The sequence below is a fragment of the Phocoena sinus genome, chromosome 2, assembly GCF_008692025.1.
Source record: "Phocoena sinus isolate mPhoSin1 chromosome 2, mPhoSin1.pri, whole genome shotgun sequence".
Classification (NCBI taxonomy): Eukaryota; Metazoa; Chordata; class Mammalia; order Artiodactyla; family Phocoenidae; genus Phocoena; species Phocoena sinus.
The window spans coordinates 57,464,516-57,482,286 of NC_045764.1; positions in this window are offsets into that span (position 1 = coordinate 57,464,516).

Genomic DNA, 17,771 nt, shown 5'->3' on the forward strand with positions numbered 1-17,771 from the left:
TTTTCATGTGCAACAGAACATTAACCAAGATAGATCATATTCTGGGCCCCCAAACAAGCCTCAATAAATTTTAAAAGATTTAAGTCAAACAAACTATGTTCGCCAATCATAAAGCAATTAAACTAAAAATCAATAACAGAAATATCTCAAGGGAAAAAAATCTCTCAACATTTGGAAATGAATTCATACATTTCTAAATAACATATGGGTCAAAGAAAAAGTGGAAAGGGAAATTAGAAAGTATTAGGAACTGAATGAAAATGAAAATGCAACTTGTCAAATTTGTGGGCTTCTATTTCAACTCTGTTACAAAAGGAAAAAATGTCAAATCAATGACTTCAGCCCACCTTAGGAAACCAGAAAAAAAAAAAGAGGGAACAAAATGAAATGTATACATACAGAGAATAAAATGTAAGAGCTTAGACCCAAACTAACATAAAATAAATCAATGAAATCAAAAGTCATTCTTTTAGAAGGTCAATAAAACTGATAACCTTCTAGCCAGACTGAGCAGGAAAAAAGAAGATACAAACTACCAGTATCAAGAATGAGACATGTGACAATACTACAGATTCTATAGATATTTTTTAAATTATGGATTATTATGAGCAATTTTATATAAATAAATTTGACAAGTTAGATGAAATGGATAATTTTTTTTTTGAAATACACAAACTAGAAAGCTCACTTGAGAAGAAATAGATAACATGAATTGTCCTCTATCAAATAAATTAAAATATATTTGAAATCCTTAGAAAATAAAAAATACCTTCTAGACCCAAATATCTTCATTGAGGAGTTTAAGCAAGAAAGAATACCAATTCTTCACAAACTACAAACGAACTCTTACATAAATTTGAAGAGGAAGGAATACTTCCCAATTCATTCTATGACACCAGAATTACTCTGATACCAAAAGTAGGTGAAGACATTACAAGAAAACTACAGATTAATGTCTTTTGAACATGAATACAAACCTTTGACATACAAGCAAACTGAACTTAGCAGTGTATAAAAGAGATCAGATGGATGACCAATTAGTTAATATACCATTGATTCCTGTCATTCCACAGCTGGGCATTTATTTACCCAAGAGTAATCGAAGCATAAATCCATATAAAAACCTGTACAGGAATGTTTATAGGAACTATATTTAAAATAGCCAAAACCTTGTAAACATCCCACATCTTCACCAATAATTGAATAGAGAGACTGGAGTATATTGATACAATGGAATACTACTCAGCAGCAAAAAGGGATGAATTCATGATACATGCAATAACATGAATTAATCTCAAAATAATTATGCCAAGGGAAAGGAGAGTTTTATTTAAATTCTACAATATACAAACTAATATATAGTGACAGCAGACCAGTGGTTGTCTGGATGGGGGCAGATTGGGGAGGTGTGTGAGGAGTGATTACAAAGGGACATGAAGGATTTCAGGGGATGTCACATATATTTATCTTGATTAAAAGGTGTATTCATCTGGTATACATATCTAATTGTAAACTTTGTGTCCACATTATTAAATGTCTATTATACCTTGAATGAACCTATTTTATAAAGAAAATAATAACTTTAAAAAGGAGAAATGAAGTATTTGAATCAGAAGTTTAAAAGCTACTCATAGAAAAAAGTGGCTTCTACTTCCACTTAGGATACAGAAAGTCACTAAGGATATGGCACAAGAGAGGAAACCAAATAACCCGCAAAATTCTAGTTTCTAAAACCCATCAGAGAGCTAAGAATGCAAAGAAACCTAAATGATCTAGAATCTAGATATTAACAAGCCCCTCTCATGAGAAAGGAGATGCAACATTGTTCAGACTTAATATTAAGATGTTAAATATCCTCCAAATACTGTATGATATCGCTTATATATGGATTCTAAAAAAAGAATACAAATGAATGTATATGCAAAACAGAAACAGACTCACAGATATAGAAAGCAAACTTGTGGTTACCAAAGGGGAGAGGGAAAGGGGGAGGAACAAATTATGGGTATGGGATTAATAGATACAAACTACTACATATAAAATAGATAAGCAACAAGGATATACCGTGTAGCACAGGGGATTATAGCCGTTATCTTGTAATAACCTAAAATGGAGTATAATCTGCAAAAATACTGAATCACTATTCTGTACACCTGAAACTAATATAATATTGCAAATCAACTATACTTGAATATATAAAAGTTATTTTAAAAAGATGTTAAAGGGCTTCCCTGGTGGCGCAGTGGTTGAGAGTCCGCCTGCCGATGCAGGGGACACGGGTTCATGCCCCAGTCCGGGAAGCTCCCACATGCCTCAGAGCGGCTAGGCCCGTGAGCCATGGCGGCTGAGCCTGCGCATCCGGAGCCTGTGCTCCGCAATGGGAGAGGCCACAACAGTGAGAGGCCTGCGGACCGCAAAAAAAAAAAAAAAAAAAGATGTTAAATGTGCCCAAATTGTTCTATAGATTCAACACAATTCCAAGTAAAATTCGAGAAAACTTTTAATAAGAAATTTACAGGTTAATGTTAAAATTTGTATAAAAATGCAGAGGCTTTTATAAAAATAATCAAAAAAGGAAAATAAAACAAATTTGGAAGACTTATTCTTCCTGATTTTGAGACTTCATGTGATACAACATTAATCAAGATATTGGTATTGGCATTAAGAGAAACAAATAGATAAATATGACAAAACAGAGTCTAGATTTGACTTTTGACTATGGGTGCAAAGCAATTCAATGTGGGAAAAAAAATCTTTCAATAAAGCATGCCGGAACAATTGGAGAGCCAGTAGCAATAAAATGAGCATTAACCATTACCCCCACCATAAACAAAATTAACAACACATGGATTAGACACCTAAACTGAAAACCTAAAGCTATAAAACTTCTAGAAGAAAACAGAAAATGGTTGTGACCTTGAGGTAGGAACACAAAATGCCAAATTATAAAATATAAATAAATAAATTGAATTTCACCAAAATTTAAAAATTTTGCTCTTCACAGGTAACAATTAAGAAAACAAAAAGGCAAGCCACATCCTAAGAGAAAATCTTTGCCATGAACGTATCAGAAAAAGGACTTGTATTCAGAAGATTGAAAGAGTTCTTACAAAACAATAACAAAAGACAAACTATTAATAAAGGAAAATATTTGAACAGACACTTCACAAATAAAGAAATACAAATAGCCAATAAGCACATGAAAATATGCCTAACAGTATTAGTCTTCAGGGAGATGCAAATTAAAACCACAATGAGGGGCTTCCCTGGTGGCGCAGTGGTTGAGAGTCCGCCTGCTGATGCAGGGGACGCGGGTTCGTGCCCCGGTCTGGGAGGATTCCACATACCGTGGAGTAGCTGGGCCTGTGGGCCATGGCCACTGAGCCTGCACATCCGGAGCCTGTGCTCCACAACGGGAGAGGCCACAGTGGTGAGAGGCCCACGGACCACAAAAAAACCCCACAATGAGATACCACTCCATGACCACTAGAATCACTAAAATTAAAATTAAAGACAAAACAAAACACTGACCTTACCAAGTGTTATGAGAATACGAATATATTGGAACACTCATGTCATACTGTGGGAATATAAAATGATGTAACCCCTTTGGAAAACAATTTGACATTTTCCTAAAATTTTATTTATTTATTCAAAATAAAATTAATTATTTATTTATTTATGGCTGTGTTGGGTCTTTGTTGCTGTGTATGGGCTTTCTCTAGTTGTGGCGAGTGGGGGCTCCTCTTCAGTGCAGTGCATGGCCTTCTCATTGCAGTGGCTTCTCTTGTTGCAGAGCATGGACTCCAGGCATGCAGGCTTCTGTAGTTGTGGCACATGGGCTCAGTAGTCATGGCTCGCAGGTTCTACAGCACAGGCTCAGTGGTTGTGGTGCACGGGCTTAGTTGTTCTGTGACATGTGGGAAGAATTCTTCTAAGCACATCCTTAGCTGCAATCCCCACATTTGGATATATTGTGCTTTTGTTATCATTCATTTTAACTTTTGTTGTGATTTCATTCTAGACAGATGAGTCTAAAATGAATCTCCCAATTCATCCCACCACCACCACCCCTCCCCCCCCCCACTTTCCCCCTTTGGTGTCCATACGTTTGTTCTCTACATCTGTGTCTCTATTTCTGCCTTGCAAACCAATTCATCTGTACCATTTTTCTAGATTCCACATATATGCATTAGCATGCGGTACTTGTTTTTCTCTTTCTGACATACTTCACTCTGTATGACAGTCTCTAGGTCCATCCACGTCTCTACAAATGACCCAGTTTCATTCTTTTTTATGGCTGAGTAATATTCCATTGTATATATGTACCACATCTTCTTTATCAATTCATCTGTCGATGGACATTTAGGTTGTTTCCATGACCTGGCAATTGTAAACAGTGCTGCAAAGAACATTGGGGAGCATGACTCTTTCTGAGTTATGGTTTTCTCAGGGTATATGCCCACTAGTGGGATTGCTGGGTCATATGGTAATTCTATTTTTAGTTTTTTAAGGAACCTCCACACTGTTCTCCATAATTGTCGTATCAATTTACATTCCCACCAACAGTGCAAGAGGGTTTCCTTTTCTCCACACCCTCTCCAGCATTTATTGTTTGTAGATTTTCTGATAATGGCCATTCTGACCAGTGTGAGGTGATAATTCATTGTAGTTTTGATTTGCATTTCTCTAATAATTAGTGATGTTGTGCCTCTTAGCCACCTGCATATCTTCTTTGGAGAAATGTCTGTTTAGGTCTTCTGCTTATTCTTTGATTGCATTGTTTGTTTTTTTTAATATTGAGCTGCATGGGCTGTTTATATATTTTGGAGATTAATCCTTTGTTGATCCATTTGCAAATATCTTCTCCCATTCTGAGGGTTGTCTTTTCTTCTTGTTTATAGTTTCCTTTGCTGTGCAAAAGCTTTTAAGTTTAATTAGGTCCCATTTGTTTACTTTTCTTTTTATTTCCATTACTCTAGGAGGTGGGTAAAAAAGACCTTGTGATTTATGTCAAAGAGTGTTCTACCTATGTTTTCCTCTAAGAATTTTACAGTGTCCAGTCTTACATTTAGGTCTCTAATCCATTTTGAATTTATTTTTGTGTATGGTTTTAGGGAGTGTTCTAATTTCATTCTGTAACATGTATCTATCCAGTTTTCACAGCACCACTTATTGAAGAGACTGTCTTTTCTCCATTGTATATCCTTGCCTCCTTTGTCATAGATTAGTTGACCATAGGTGCATAGGTTTATCTCTGGGCTTTCTATCCTGTTCCATTGATCTATATTTTTGTTTTTGTGCTAGTACCATATTGTCTTGATTACTGTAGCTTTGTAGTAAAGTCTAAAGTCAAGGAGTTTGATTCCTCCAGCTCCGATTTTTTCCCTCAAGACTGCTTTGTTTCTGCAGGGTCTTTTGTGTCTCCATACAAATTTTAAGATTTTTTTGTTACAGTTCTGTTAAAAATGCCATTGGTAATTTGATAGCGATTGCACTGAATTTGTAGATTGCTTTGGGTAGTGTAGTCATTTTCACAATATTGATTCTTCCAATCCAAGAACATGGTATACCTCTCCATCTGTCTGGGTCACCTTTGATTTCTTTCATCAGTGTCTGATAGTTTTCTGAGTACAGGTCTTTTCCCTCTGTAGGTAGGTTTATTCCTAGGTATTTTATTCTTTTTGTGGCAATGGTGAATCTGATTGTTTCCTTAGTTTCTCTTTCTGATCTTTCATTGTTAGTGTATAGGAACACAAGAGATTTCTGTGCATTAATTTTGTATCCTGCAACTTTACCAAATTCATTGATTAGCTCTAGTAGTTTTCTGGTGGCATCTTTAGGATTATCTATGTATATCTATGTATCATGTCATCTGAAAACAATGACAGTTTTACTTCTTCGTTTCCAATATGTATTCCTTTTATTAATTTTTCTTCTCTGATTGCCATGGCTAAGACTTTCAAAATTATGTTGAATAAGAGTGGTGAGAGTGGATATCCTCGTCTTATTGCTGATCTTAGCTGAAATTCTTTCAGTTTTGCACCATTGAGAATGATGTTTGCTGTGGGTTTTTCATACATGGGCTTTATTATATTGAGGTAGGTTCCCTCTATGCCCACTTTCTTGAGAGTTTTTGTATACAGGTGTTGAAATTATGTCAAAACCTTTTTCTACATCTATTGAGATGATCATATGGTTTTTGGTTTTTGTTTTTTTGTTTTTTTGTGGGTTTTTTTTGTGGTACGCGGGCCTCTCACTGTTGTGGCCTCTCCCATTGCGGAGCACAGCCTCTGGACGCGCAGGCTCAGCGGCCATTGCTCACGGGCCCAGCCACTCCACAGCATGTGGGATCTTCCCAGACGGGGGCACAAAGCCGTGTCCCCTGCATCGGCAGGCGAACTCTCAACCACTGCGCCACCAGGGAAGCCCGATCATATGGTTTTTATTGTTCAAATTGTTAATATGATGTATCACATTGATTTGCGTGTACTGAAGAATCCTTGCATCCCTGGGGTAAATCCCACTTGATCATGGTGTAGGATCCTTTTAATGTGTTGTTGGATTCTGTTTGCTAATATTTTCTTGAGGATTTTTGCATCTATGTTCATGAGTGATATTGGTCTGTCATTTTCTTTTTTTGTAGTATCTTTGGTTTTGGTATGAGGGTGATGGTGGCCTCGTAGAATGAATTTGGGAATGTTCCTTCCTCTGCAATTTTTTGGAAGAGTTTGAGATGGATGGGTGTTAGCTCTTCTCAAAGTGTTTGAAAGAATTCACCGGTGAAGCCATCTGGTCCTGGACTTTTGTTTGTTGGAAGAATTTTAATCACAGTTTCAATTTCATTACTTGTGACTCATCTGTTCATATTTTCTAGTTCTTCCTGGTTCAGTCTTGGAAGGTTATACCTTTCCAAGAATTTGTCCATTTCTTCCAGGTTGTCCATTTTATTTGCATAGAGTTGCTTGTAGTAGTCTCTTAGGATGCTTTGTATTTCTGCGGTGTCTGTTGTAACTTCTCCTTTTTCATTTTTAATTATACTGTCAATCATATTTCTATATATACTAGCAATAAACAATGAAAATGGAAAGTTCTAAAAATTCACAATACCTTTAAAAGATGAAATACTTACAAAGAAGTCTACCAAACCATATGCAGGATTGAATACTGAAAATTACAAAACACTGGTGAAAGCAATCAAAGAAGATATAAATAAATTGAGAGACATGACTTCCTTGGTGGTCCAGTGGTTAAGACTCCACACTTCCACTGCAGGGGGCACGGGTTCAATCCCTGGTCGGGGAACTAAGATCCCGCATGCCGCATGTTGCAGCCAAAAAACCTGAGAGACTGAGAGACTTATTCTGTACACTGATTGGGAAACTATGTATTTAAGGTATCAATTCTCCCCAAACTGATCTACAGATTTAACTCCATTCCCGTCAAAAGCCTGGCAAGAGCTTTTTAAAATACAGCTAAGCTTGATTCTAAAAGTTATATAGAAAGGCAGAAGAATGAGTATAGCCAATAATGTTTTGAAAAAGAAGGACAAAGTTGGACTCACACTATCTGATTTTTTAAATTAATACATAAATACAGTAAACACGGTTAAGGGATAGATACATAGATCAATGTAACAGAAAGTAAAAATCCATAAATAAACCCACACAATTGATGTTTGACAAAGGTGCAAAGGTAATTCAATGGAGAAAGGATAGACTTTTCAACAAATGGTGATGTGATAAAAAAAAAAAAAATTAGGTACCTACGTGACAAAAAAAAAAAAGCACCTAATCCTCACACCTGTTACAAAAAAATTAACTCAAAATGGATTAGAGCTCTAAATGTAAAATGTAAATCTCTAACACTTTTTGAAGAAAACATAGAAGAAGATATTTGTGATGTGGAGTTAGGAAAAGAGTACTTAGATATGTCACCAAGAGCATGAGCCATAAAATTAAATTTAAAATTCTAAATTGGACTTCATCAAAATTGAGTGTTTGCTTTATGAAAAAAAACTTAATACAATGAATAGACAAGGTGCAGAATGGGAGAAAATATTTTCAAATCATATATCTGATAAAGGACTTGCATCCAGAATCTATAAAGAACCCCCACAACTCAACAGTAAGAAAATAAATAATCGCATAAAAATGAGTTTAAGACTTGAACAGAAAATTCACCAAAATAATGTATGGATGTGAAGTAAGCCCATGAAAAGTGGCTCAACATCATTAACCATTAGGGAAATGCGTGTTACAAGCACAATGAGAGGGAGACTTCTGGTTTGAGCTCTGACATGCAAAAAGATGGCAAGTATTGTTGTCTTCACAACAAGAAGAATTGGACAAACGGAAAAGCACTGACTTTTATTGGACTCATCAGAAAACTCATGTTGCAGGACAAGCTGTCACCTAGAAATAGGAAGACAGGTGAAGCTAGAGAGTCACACCTGAGATGTGTTCATCTGGAGAAGCTGCTGGAGCCATACACTGGTAGGAACACTTAGGTGGTAATTTTGACAAATTGCTAGAGGATGAGTGGGGACCAGCTAGAAAGTGAGGAACTCCTGGGGGCTGAATCTTAGGTGGACATCCACACATAATGGACATTACCTCAAGAAAACTCGCCAGGTTCTCACAGTAAAGATCCAAGGAAGATTCACTTTTGGAGAAAAAGAATAATCTTTGTGAAACATACACAGAACTTTCTCCATAAAAAAGACCTACTTTTCAAGGGGGAAATATTTTATCACAGCCTTATCCCAAACCATGGAAAATGATAGTCCTCTCAATGCAGCCCCCTCTAGCCTGCCTGTTTCACTCAGGGGAAGGGGTGGGGGGGAGGGGAACCTATACAAGAAGCAACGCTTCTCAAGGTCACAGGGAAGAGACGTGGGTCTACTAAAAGAATTGATATAATTTGAAGACTGTAGAACACTGACCCTCACCCACACCTTACCACCACACTGACAGGATTTCAGGATACCAACAGTGGATTACAGACAAAAGAGCTGTACAACACAGACTCTCTCTGAGGAGGGATACTTAGGGGGGCCCAAAGTTAAGACAGGAGACAAAATAAAGCTAATAGAGGAAGTTGAAGCCTCTGGTACCTACAACAAACATAAAACAATGCCCCAATCCTAGCCACATTAACATCAGTCCTCACTCTAGAGGGCTGTTTACCCCAGTTCCCATTACCCAATACAATATGTCTAGATTTCAGCAAAAATTTACAAGGCATAATAATTCAAAAAGAGTCACATACCACAATGTTCATTGCAGCTCTATTTACAATAGCTAGGACATGGAAGCAACCTAAGTGTCCATCAACAGGTGAATGGATAAAGAATGTGTGGCACATATATACAATGGAGTATTACTCAGCCATAAAAAGAAACAAAACTGAGTTTTTGTTGTGAGGTAAATGGACCTAGAGTCTGTCACACAGAGTGAAGTAAGTCAGAAAGAGAAAAACAAATACCGTATTCTAACACACATATATGGACTCTAAAAAAACCAAATGGTTTTGAAGAACCTAGGGGTTGGACAGGGATAAAGACGCAGATGTAGAGAATGGATTTGAGACCACGGGGAAGGCGAAGGGTAAGGTGAGACGAAGTGAGAGATTGGCATTGACATATATACACTACCAAATGTAAAATAGATAGCTAGTGGGAAGCAGCCGCATAGCACAGGGAGATCAGCTCAGTGCTTTGTGACCACCTAGAGGGGTGGGATAGGGAGGGTGGGAGGGAGACACAAGAGGGAGGAGATATGGGGATATATGTATATGTATAGCTGATTCACTTTGTTATAAAGCAGAAACTAACACACCATTGTAAAGCAATTATACTGCAATAAAGATGTTAAAAAAAAAGATTACACACACACATACAAATTTACAAGGCATGATAAAAGATGAGAAAAATACAGTCTGAAGAGGTAAATCAAGCAATAGAACCAGACTCAAATATAGCAAAGATTTTGGAAGTATCAAATAATTTTAAATAATTATGATTAATATTTTAAGAGCTCTGTATGGTTAGTTTTATACATCAATTTGGCTAGGCTATAGCAGTCAGTTATTCAATTAAACACTAATATAGGTGTTGCTGTGAAAGTATTTTGTAGATGCAGCTTTTATAATCAATTGACTTTAAGTCAAGGACATTTTCCTTGAAAATGTGGATGGGCCTCCTCCAATCTATTAAAAAGACTTAAGAGCAAAACTGAGGTTTCCCTTAGGAAGAAGAAATTATGTCTCAAGACTGCAGCATCAGCTCCTAATCAAGTGTTCCAGCCTACCAGTCTACACTACTACACTACAGATTTCATACTTGCCAGCCCCCACAATTGCATTAGCCAATTTGTTGATATCTTTCTCTCTCTCTCTCCCAGCTGTATATATTTCTTTTAAGAACCCTGACTGATACAGGCTGTAATAAACATAGATAATCTGCAAGAATACATGGATACTGTAAGCAATGAGATGGACATTCTAAGAAAAAAACAAAAGGACCTGCCAGAAATTAAAAATACACTATAACAGAAATGAAGAATATCTTTGATGGGTTCATCAGTAGATTTGACATAGCTGAGAAAAATAATCAGTGAGCTTGAGTATAAATCAACAGAAACTTCCCAAACTAAAAGCAAAAAGATAAATAAATGAAAAAATAAGTACAGAACATCTAAGAACTGTGAGATAACTGTAAAATCATAACATATGTGTAACTGGAATACCAGCAGTAGAAAAAAGAGAGGAAAGGGCAAAATAAATAGTTGAAGTAATAACACCTGACCACTTTACAAAATTAATGACAGACACCAAACCATAGATCCAAGTAGCTCAAAGAAAAACAAACAGGATAAAACAACACAACACAACACAAAACCTATACCTAAACATATCATAGTCAAAATTTGAAATACAAAAAAAGAGAAAATCTTGAAAGAAGCCATACCAGGGGGGTTGAAGGGTAATGGTTACCCTTAGAGGAAAAAGGATAAAGGATAAGAATTACAGCAGATTTCTCATAAATCATGCAGGCAAGAAGAGAGTGGAGTGAAATGCTTTTTGGATTGAAAGACAAAAACAACCAATCTAGAATTCTGTACCCAGAAAAATTATCATTCAAGAGTAAAGGAGATCACCTCACACTTCAGAATGGCTCTCACACCTCAGAATGGCTATCATTGAAAAGACAAGAAATAACAAGTGTTGACAAGGATGTGGAGAAAAGGGAATCCCAGTACACTGTTGGTGAGAATGTAAATTGGTGCAGCCACTGTGGAGAACAATATGGAGGCTCCTTAAAAAATTAAGAATAGAGCTACAATACTATCCAGCAATCCCACTCCTGGGTGTTTATCTGAAGAAAACAAAAACACTAATTCAAAAAGATACATGCATCTCAATGTTCATAGCAGCATTATTTATAATAACCAAGATATGGAAGGAACCTAAGTGCCCATCAACAGGTGAATGGATAAAGAAGATGTGATACACACACACACACACACACACACACACACACACACAATGGAATATTACTCTGCCATAAAAAAGAAAGGAATCTTGCCACTTACAACAACATGTATGGACCTAGAATGTATTATACTTAGTGAAATAAGTCAGACAGAGAAAGACAAATACTGTATGTTTTTACTCATATATGGAATCTAAAAAACAAAATAAATGAGCAAATATAACCAGAAACAGACTCACAGATACAGAGAACAACTAGTAGCTACCAGAAAAGAGATGAGTGGGGAGGGGGCAAAATAAATGAAGGGGATTAAGAGGTACAAACTACCAGTTATAAAACAAATAAGTTACAAAGATGTAATGTACAGAACAGGGAATATAGTCAACATTTTGTAATAACTTTGTATGTTATGTAACCTATAAAAATATTGAATCTCTATGTTTTACACCTGAACCTAATATAATATTGTAAGTCAACTATACTTCAATAAAAAAGGGAAGAAGAAATTAAAGACTTTCTCAGGTAAACAAAAGCTGAGGCAATTCACCATCAGACCTATCCTTCAGGAAAGGTTAAAAGATTTTTTTCAGACTGAAGGAAGATTACATAGGTCAGAAACATGGATCTACAAAAAGAACGGAAGAGTATTGTTGAAGGAATTAATGAAAGTATAATAAAATCTTTAATTTGTCTTATTCTTGATTGATCTAAAAGATAACCGTTTAAAGCAATACTAGTAACAAAGTATTAGGAAATTACACATATGGATAAGTGAGTGAATGACAGCAACATCACAAGGAATGAGAGTGGGGATTGGAAACACATTGTTATAAGATGTCAGTACTACATGTGAAGAGAATACTGTTATTGGAAGGTGTACATAAATTAGTGAAAGGGTATGTTGTAAATTCTAGAACGACAACTAAAAATTCTTAAAAGAGGTATAATTGATACTCTAAGAGAACAGATAAAGTGGAATCATATAAAATGCTCAATTAAAACTGGAGAGGGCAGAAAAATAAGCCACAGGCAACCAGTAGAAAATCGTTACAAACATGGTTGATATTAATCCAAATGTATCAATAATCATGTAAATATGAATGGTTTAAGCACATCAATTAGAAGACAGATGTTGCCAAAATGGTAACAAAACAAGACCCAACTACATTGTGTCTACAAGAAGGCCACATTAAACCAAAGTCTGTTTGGTTAAAAGTAAAGGTGGGACTTCCTTGATGAAGCATTGGATAGGACTCTGCACTCCCAATGCAGGCAACCTGGGTTCGATCCCTGGTTGGGGAACTAGATCCTACATGCATGCCACAACTAAGGGTTTGCATGCCACAACTAAGGAGCTGGTGAGCTGCAACTAAGAAGCCCGCCTGCCGCAACTAAGACCCTACGCAGCCAAATAAATAAATATTTAAAATAAAGTAAAAGTGTGAAGAAAGATATACCATGCTAGCCCTAATCAAAAGAAAACTGGAGTAGCTAAATTAATTTCAGACAGAACAGACTTGAGGACAAGGGACATTATTAGGAATAAAGGAGGAGGAAACTACATAATCACAAAAAGGCCAATTCTCCAGGAAGATAAAATAATCCTATATGTGTTTGCACCTAACAACAGAGCATCAAAATATGTGAGGCAAAAACTGTTAAACCTGAAAAAGGAAATGGACCCATCCTCTTTCCAGGCTTCCCTGGTGGCTCAGTGGTTGGGAGTCTGCCTGCCAATGCAGGGAACAGGGGTTCGGGCTCTGGTCTGGGAGGATCCCACATGCCGCGGAGCGGCTGAGCCCATGTGCCTCAGCTGCTGGGCCTACTCTCTGGAGCCCACGGGCCACAACTGCTGAGCCCACGTGCCACAACTGCTAAAGTCCGTGCGCCTAGAGCCCGTGCTCCGCGGCAGGAGGGGCCACTGCAATAAGAGGCCCGCGCACCGCAGCGGGGGGTAGCCCCTGCTCACTGCGGCTGGAGAGGGCCCGCATGCAGCAACGGGGACCCCACACAGCCAAAAATAAATAAATAAAATAAATAAATTTATTATAAAAAACCAAAAAAAAACAGGTCCTCTTTCCAAAATTGATAGCTCAAATAGGCAGCAAATCAATAAGGACGCAGTTGGCCTGAACAGCACAACCAATCACCTTTATCTAACTGACATTTACAAATACTCTATCCAAGACAGCATAATATGCATTCTCCCCAAGCTCGCATGGAATATTCATCCACAAAGACCACATTCTGGGCCATAAAACATACATTAACAAATTACAGAAAAGTAGAAATCATACACAGTATGTTCTTAGACCACAAATGAATTAACCTAGAAATCAAAAACAGAAAGGTAGCTGAAAATCTCCAATTATTTGGAAACTAAACGATATATTTCTAAAAATATTTGGGTCAAAGAGGAACTCTCAAGTGTAATTAAAATATATTGAATGAAACAAAAATGGAAACACAGCTTATCAAAATTTGTTGTATGCAGTGAAAAGCAGTGCTTAGAGCAAAATTTATGGCATTAAATGGAAAAGAAGAAAGAAAAAATCAACAAGCTCTAGTATACCTTAGTATACTAGAGAGAGAAGAACAATTTAAGCCTAAAGCAAGCAGGAAAATAAAAGAAATAATAAAAATGAGAGAAGAAATAAATGAAATTAAAAACAGAAAAACAATAGAGAAAATTAACAAAACTTAAAGCTGATTCTTTGAAAAGATCATTAAAATTTATAAAACTGTACCAAGCTAACTAAGAAAGAAAGATATTGGACACAGTTTATCAATATCAGAAATGAAGGAAGGTTAATTCCTCTCGATTTCATGAACATGAAAAAAAATAAAGAATTACAATAAACAACCCTATACTTACAAATTTGAATATTTAGAAGAAATGGATCAATTCTTTGAAAGACACAACTATCAAAATGTATGCAAGAACAAACAGGTATCAAACAGGTAACAAATAGGTAAATAGGCCTATATCAATAAAAATAAACTTGTTCTATGAAGCCAGTATTACCCCAATATCAAAACAAGAAGACTGAATCCAACCATGTATAAAAGCAAATATAAACCATGACCAAGTGGGATTTATCCCAGGTATGCAAGAATGCTCAACATTCTAAAGTCAGACAAGTAATCCATCACATCAACAGGCTGAAGATAAAAAATCACACAACCCTATCATTAGATGCAGAAAAAGCATCTGACAAAATTCTCACCCATTCATTTTAAAAAACCGTCAGTAAACTAGGAATAGAGAGAAACTTTCTCAATTTAATAAAGAATGTGGGGCTTCCCTGGTGGCGCAGTGGTTAAGAATCCACCTGCCCATGCAAGGGACATAGGTTCAAGCCCTGGTCTGGGAAGATCCCACATGCCACAGAGCAACTAAGCCCATGTGCCATAACTACTGAGCCTGTGCTCGAGAGCCCACACGCCACAACTACTGAAGCCCGAGCTCCTAGAGCCTGTGTTCTGCAACAAGAGAAGCCACTGCAATGAGAAGCCCATGCAACACAACGATGAGTAGCCCCTGCTTGCCGCAACTAGAGAAAGCCTGGGTGCAGCAACGAAGACCCAATGCAGCCAAAAATCAATCAATCAATCAATTAATTAATTTTTTTAGAAAAGAATATGCAGCAAATCCTACAGCTAACATCATACTTAATGGTGAGAAAATGGATGCTTCCTCCTAAAATCAGGAACAAGGTAAGCATGTCCTCTTTTATCACTCCTAGTCCACATAATACTGGAAGTCCTAGCTAGTTCAGTAAGATAAGAAAACGTATACAGATAGGAAGGGAAGAAATAAAACTGTCTCTATTAGTGAGTGACAATATTCTAGCAGAAAATTCCAAAGAATGCTCAAAAATATTCCTGAAGCAAGTACAGCAAGGTTGCAAGATATAAGGTTAATATACAAAAGCCAACTGCTTTCCTATATTCCAGCAATGAACTACTGAAATTAGAAATTAAAAAACAATATCATTTACAATAGCTCCATAAAATAAAATACTTAAAAGTAACTCTAACAAAATATGTATGGGACTTTTATATAGAAAACTATAAAACATTGCTGAAAAATTCAAAGAAGATCTAAATAAATAGTTATTTCATATTCATGGACTGGATGACTCAATATTGTTAACATGTCAATTTTTCCAAACTTGATCTACAGATTCAGTGGAATCCCAATCAAAATCCAAACAAGCTATTTTGTAGCTACCTACAAATTGATTCTAAAGTTTATATGAAAAGGCAGAAGAATCAGAATAGCAAACATGATACTAAAAAAAAAAAGTCAGAAGAATGACACTACTGAACTTCAAGACTTACTACAAAGCTATAGTAATCAACACAGTGTGACATTATTGGTCAAAGAAAGGATACATGGATCAGTGCAATACAACAGACCAACACAAATATAGTCAACTGATCTTTGACAAAGGAGCAAAGGCAATTCAACAGGAAAATGATTTTTTTTCAACAAATGATACTGGAACAACTGAACATTCACATCCAAAAAAAAAAATTGACACACACAGACTGTACACCAACATTAAATAAAGATGGATCATGGACCTAAATATAAAATGTAAAACTATAAAACTTCAAGAAGAAAACATAGACTTAAATCTATGTGACCTACAGTTTGGTGATGCATTTAGATATAATACCAAATGTATGATCTCTAAAAGAAAAACAAATGCCAAGTTAGACTTTATTAAAGTTAAAAAATTCTTCTCTGCAAAAGACACTGACATGAGAATGAAAAGACAAGCCTCACACTGACAGTAAATATTTGCAAAACATATATAAAGTACTTCTGTCCAAAATATACAAAGAACTCTTAAAACTCAACAATAAGAAAAGAATCAATTTAAAAATGGGCAAAAGGGCTTCCCTGGTGGCGCAGTGGTTGAGAGTCCGTCTGCCGATGCAGGGGACACGGTTTCGTGCCCCGGTCCGGGAAGATCCCACATGCCGCGGAGCGGCTGGGCCGATGAGCCATGGCCGCTGAGCCTGCGCGTCCGGAGCCTGTGCTCCGCAACGGGAGAGACCACAACAGTGAGAGGCCCGCGTACGGCCAAAAAAAAAAAAAAAAATGGGCAAAAGATGTGAACAAACATGTCACCAAAGAAGATAAACAGGTAGCAAATAAGCAAGTGAAACAATGCCCCACATTATTTTCCATTAGGGAACTGAAAATTAAAGCAACAATTAAATCTCTCCACACCTATGAGAACGCCTAATATAGAGCAAATACCAAGTGCTGACAAGGATTCAGGAAAGTGGGACTCTCATACATTGCTGGTGGCTATGAAAATGTGTAAACACTCTGGAAAACTGTTTTTAGGGTTCCTATAACGATAAACAAGTTTACCAAAAGACCTAGCATTGGTACTCCAAGGTATTTACTCACCTGATGTGAAAACTTGTCCATACAAAGCTCTGCATGCAACTGTTTGTAGAATACCTATTCACAACTGCCCTAACAAGAAACCTTCAATGGATGAATAAACAAAACGCGGTACAAATAATGGGATAGCATCCAATAATAAAAAGAACCATCAATAAACATGGGTGAATCTCAAAGGCATAATGGTGAATGAATAAAGTCAGTTTCAAAATGCTGCATATTGCATAATTCTATGTGTATAACATTCTCGAAAAGACAAAACTACAGCAATGGAGAATATATCAGTGGTTGCCATATGTCAGAACATATTAGGGTTTGGGGAGGGTGTGGCTATAGAAGGGCAAAAAGGGAGAGTTCTTGGGATGATGTATCCTAATTGTGCTAGTGGTTACACGCATCCAAACTGGTGTTTGAAAACTCACAGGGCTGTATATCCAAAAAAATAAGTCAATTTTACTGTATATTAATTTAAGAAGTCAAATAAATTACTAAAAATGATATATATTTAGTAATTTACAGATATGTGTGCATAATGTTAAAAACCAAGTAAGAAGTCCTAAACTAAGAGTGAAACGATTGTCAAGAAATGCATGAGGATGGCATTAGTAACTTGTAATATAACATTATTTGGAAGGGGGGGCGTGGTTACACCGAGAGGGTGATGTGAGAGTGGGCAGAAGGCAGTGGGCCGGCCTTGGCATCAAAGAGAGGAGCCGTCCGAAGTTGTGGTGTGAAAATACTTTTAAGAGGAAGGCAAGAAATGGGGAAAGGTCAGAGAACCGGTTTAAGAGGCAAAGGGAGCAGCTTCAGATGAGATGTGATGCACTGGCCCCGAAGCAGGTCTCGGCA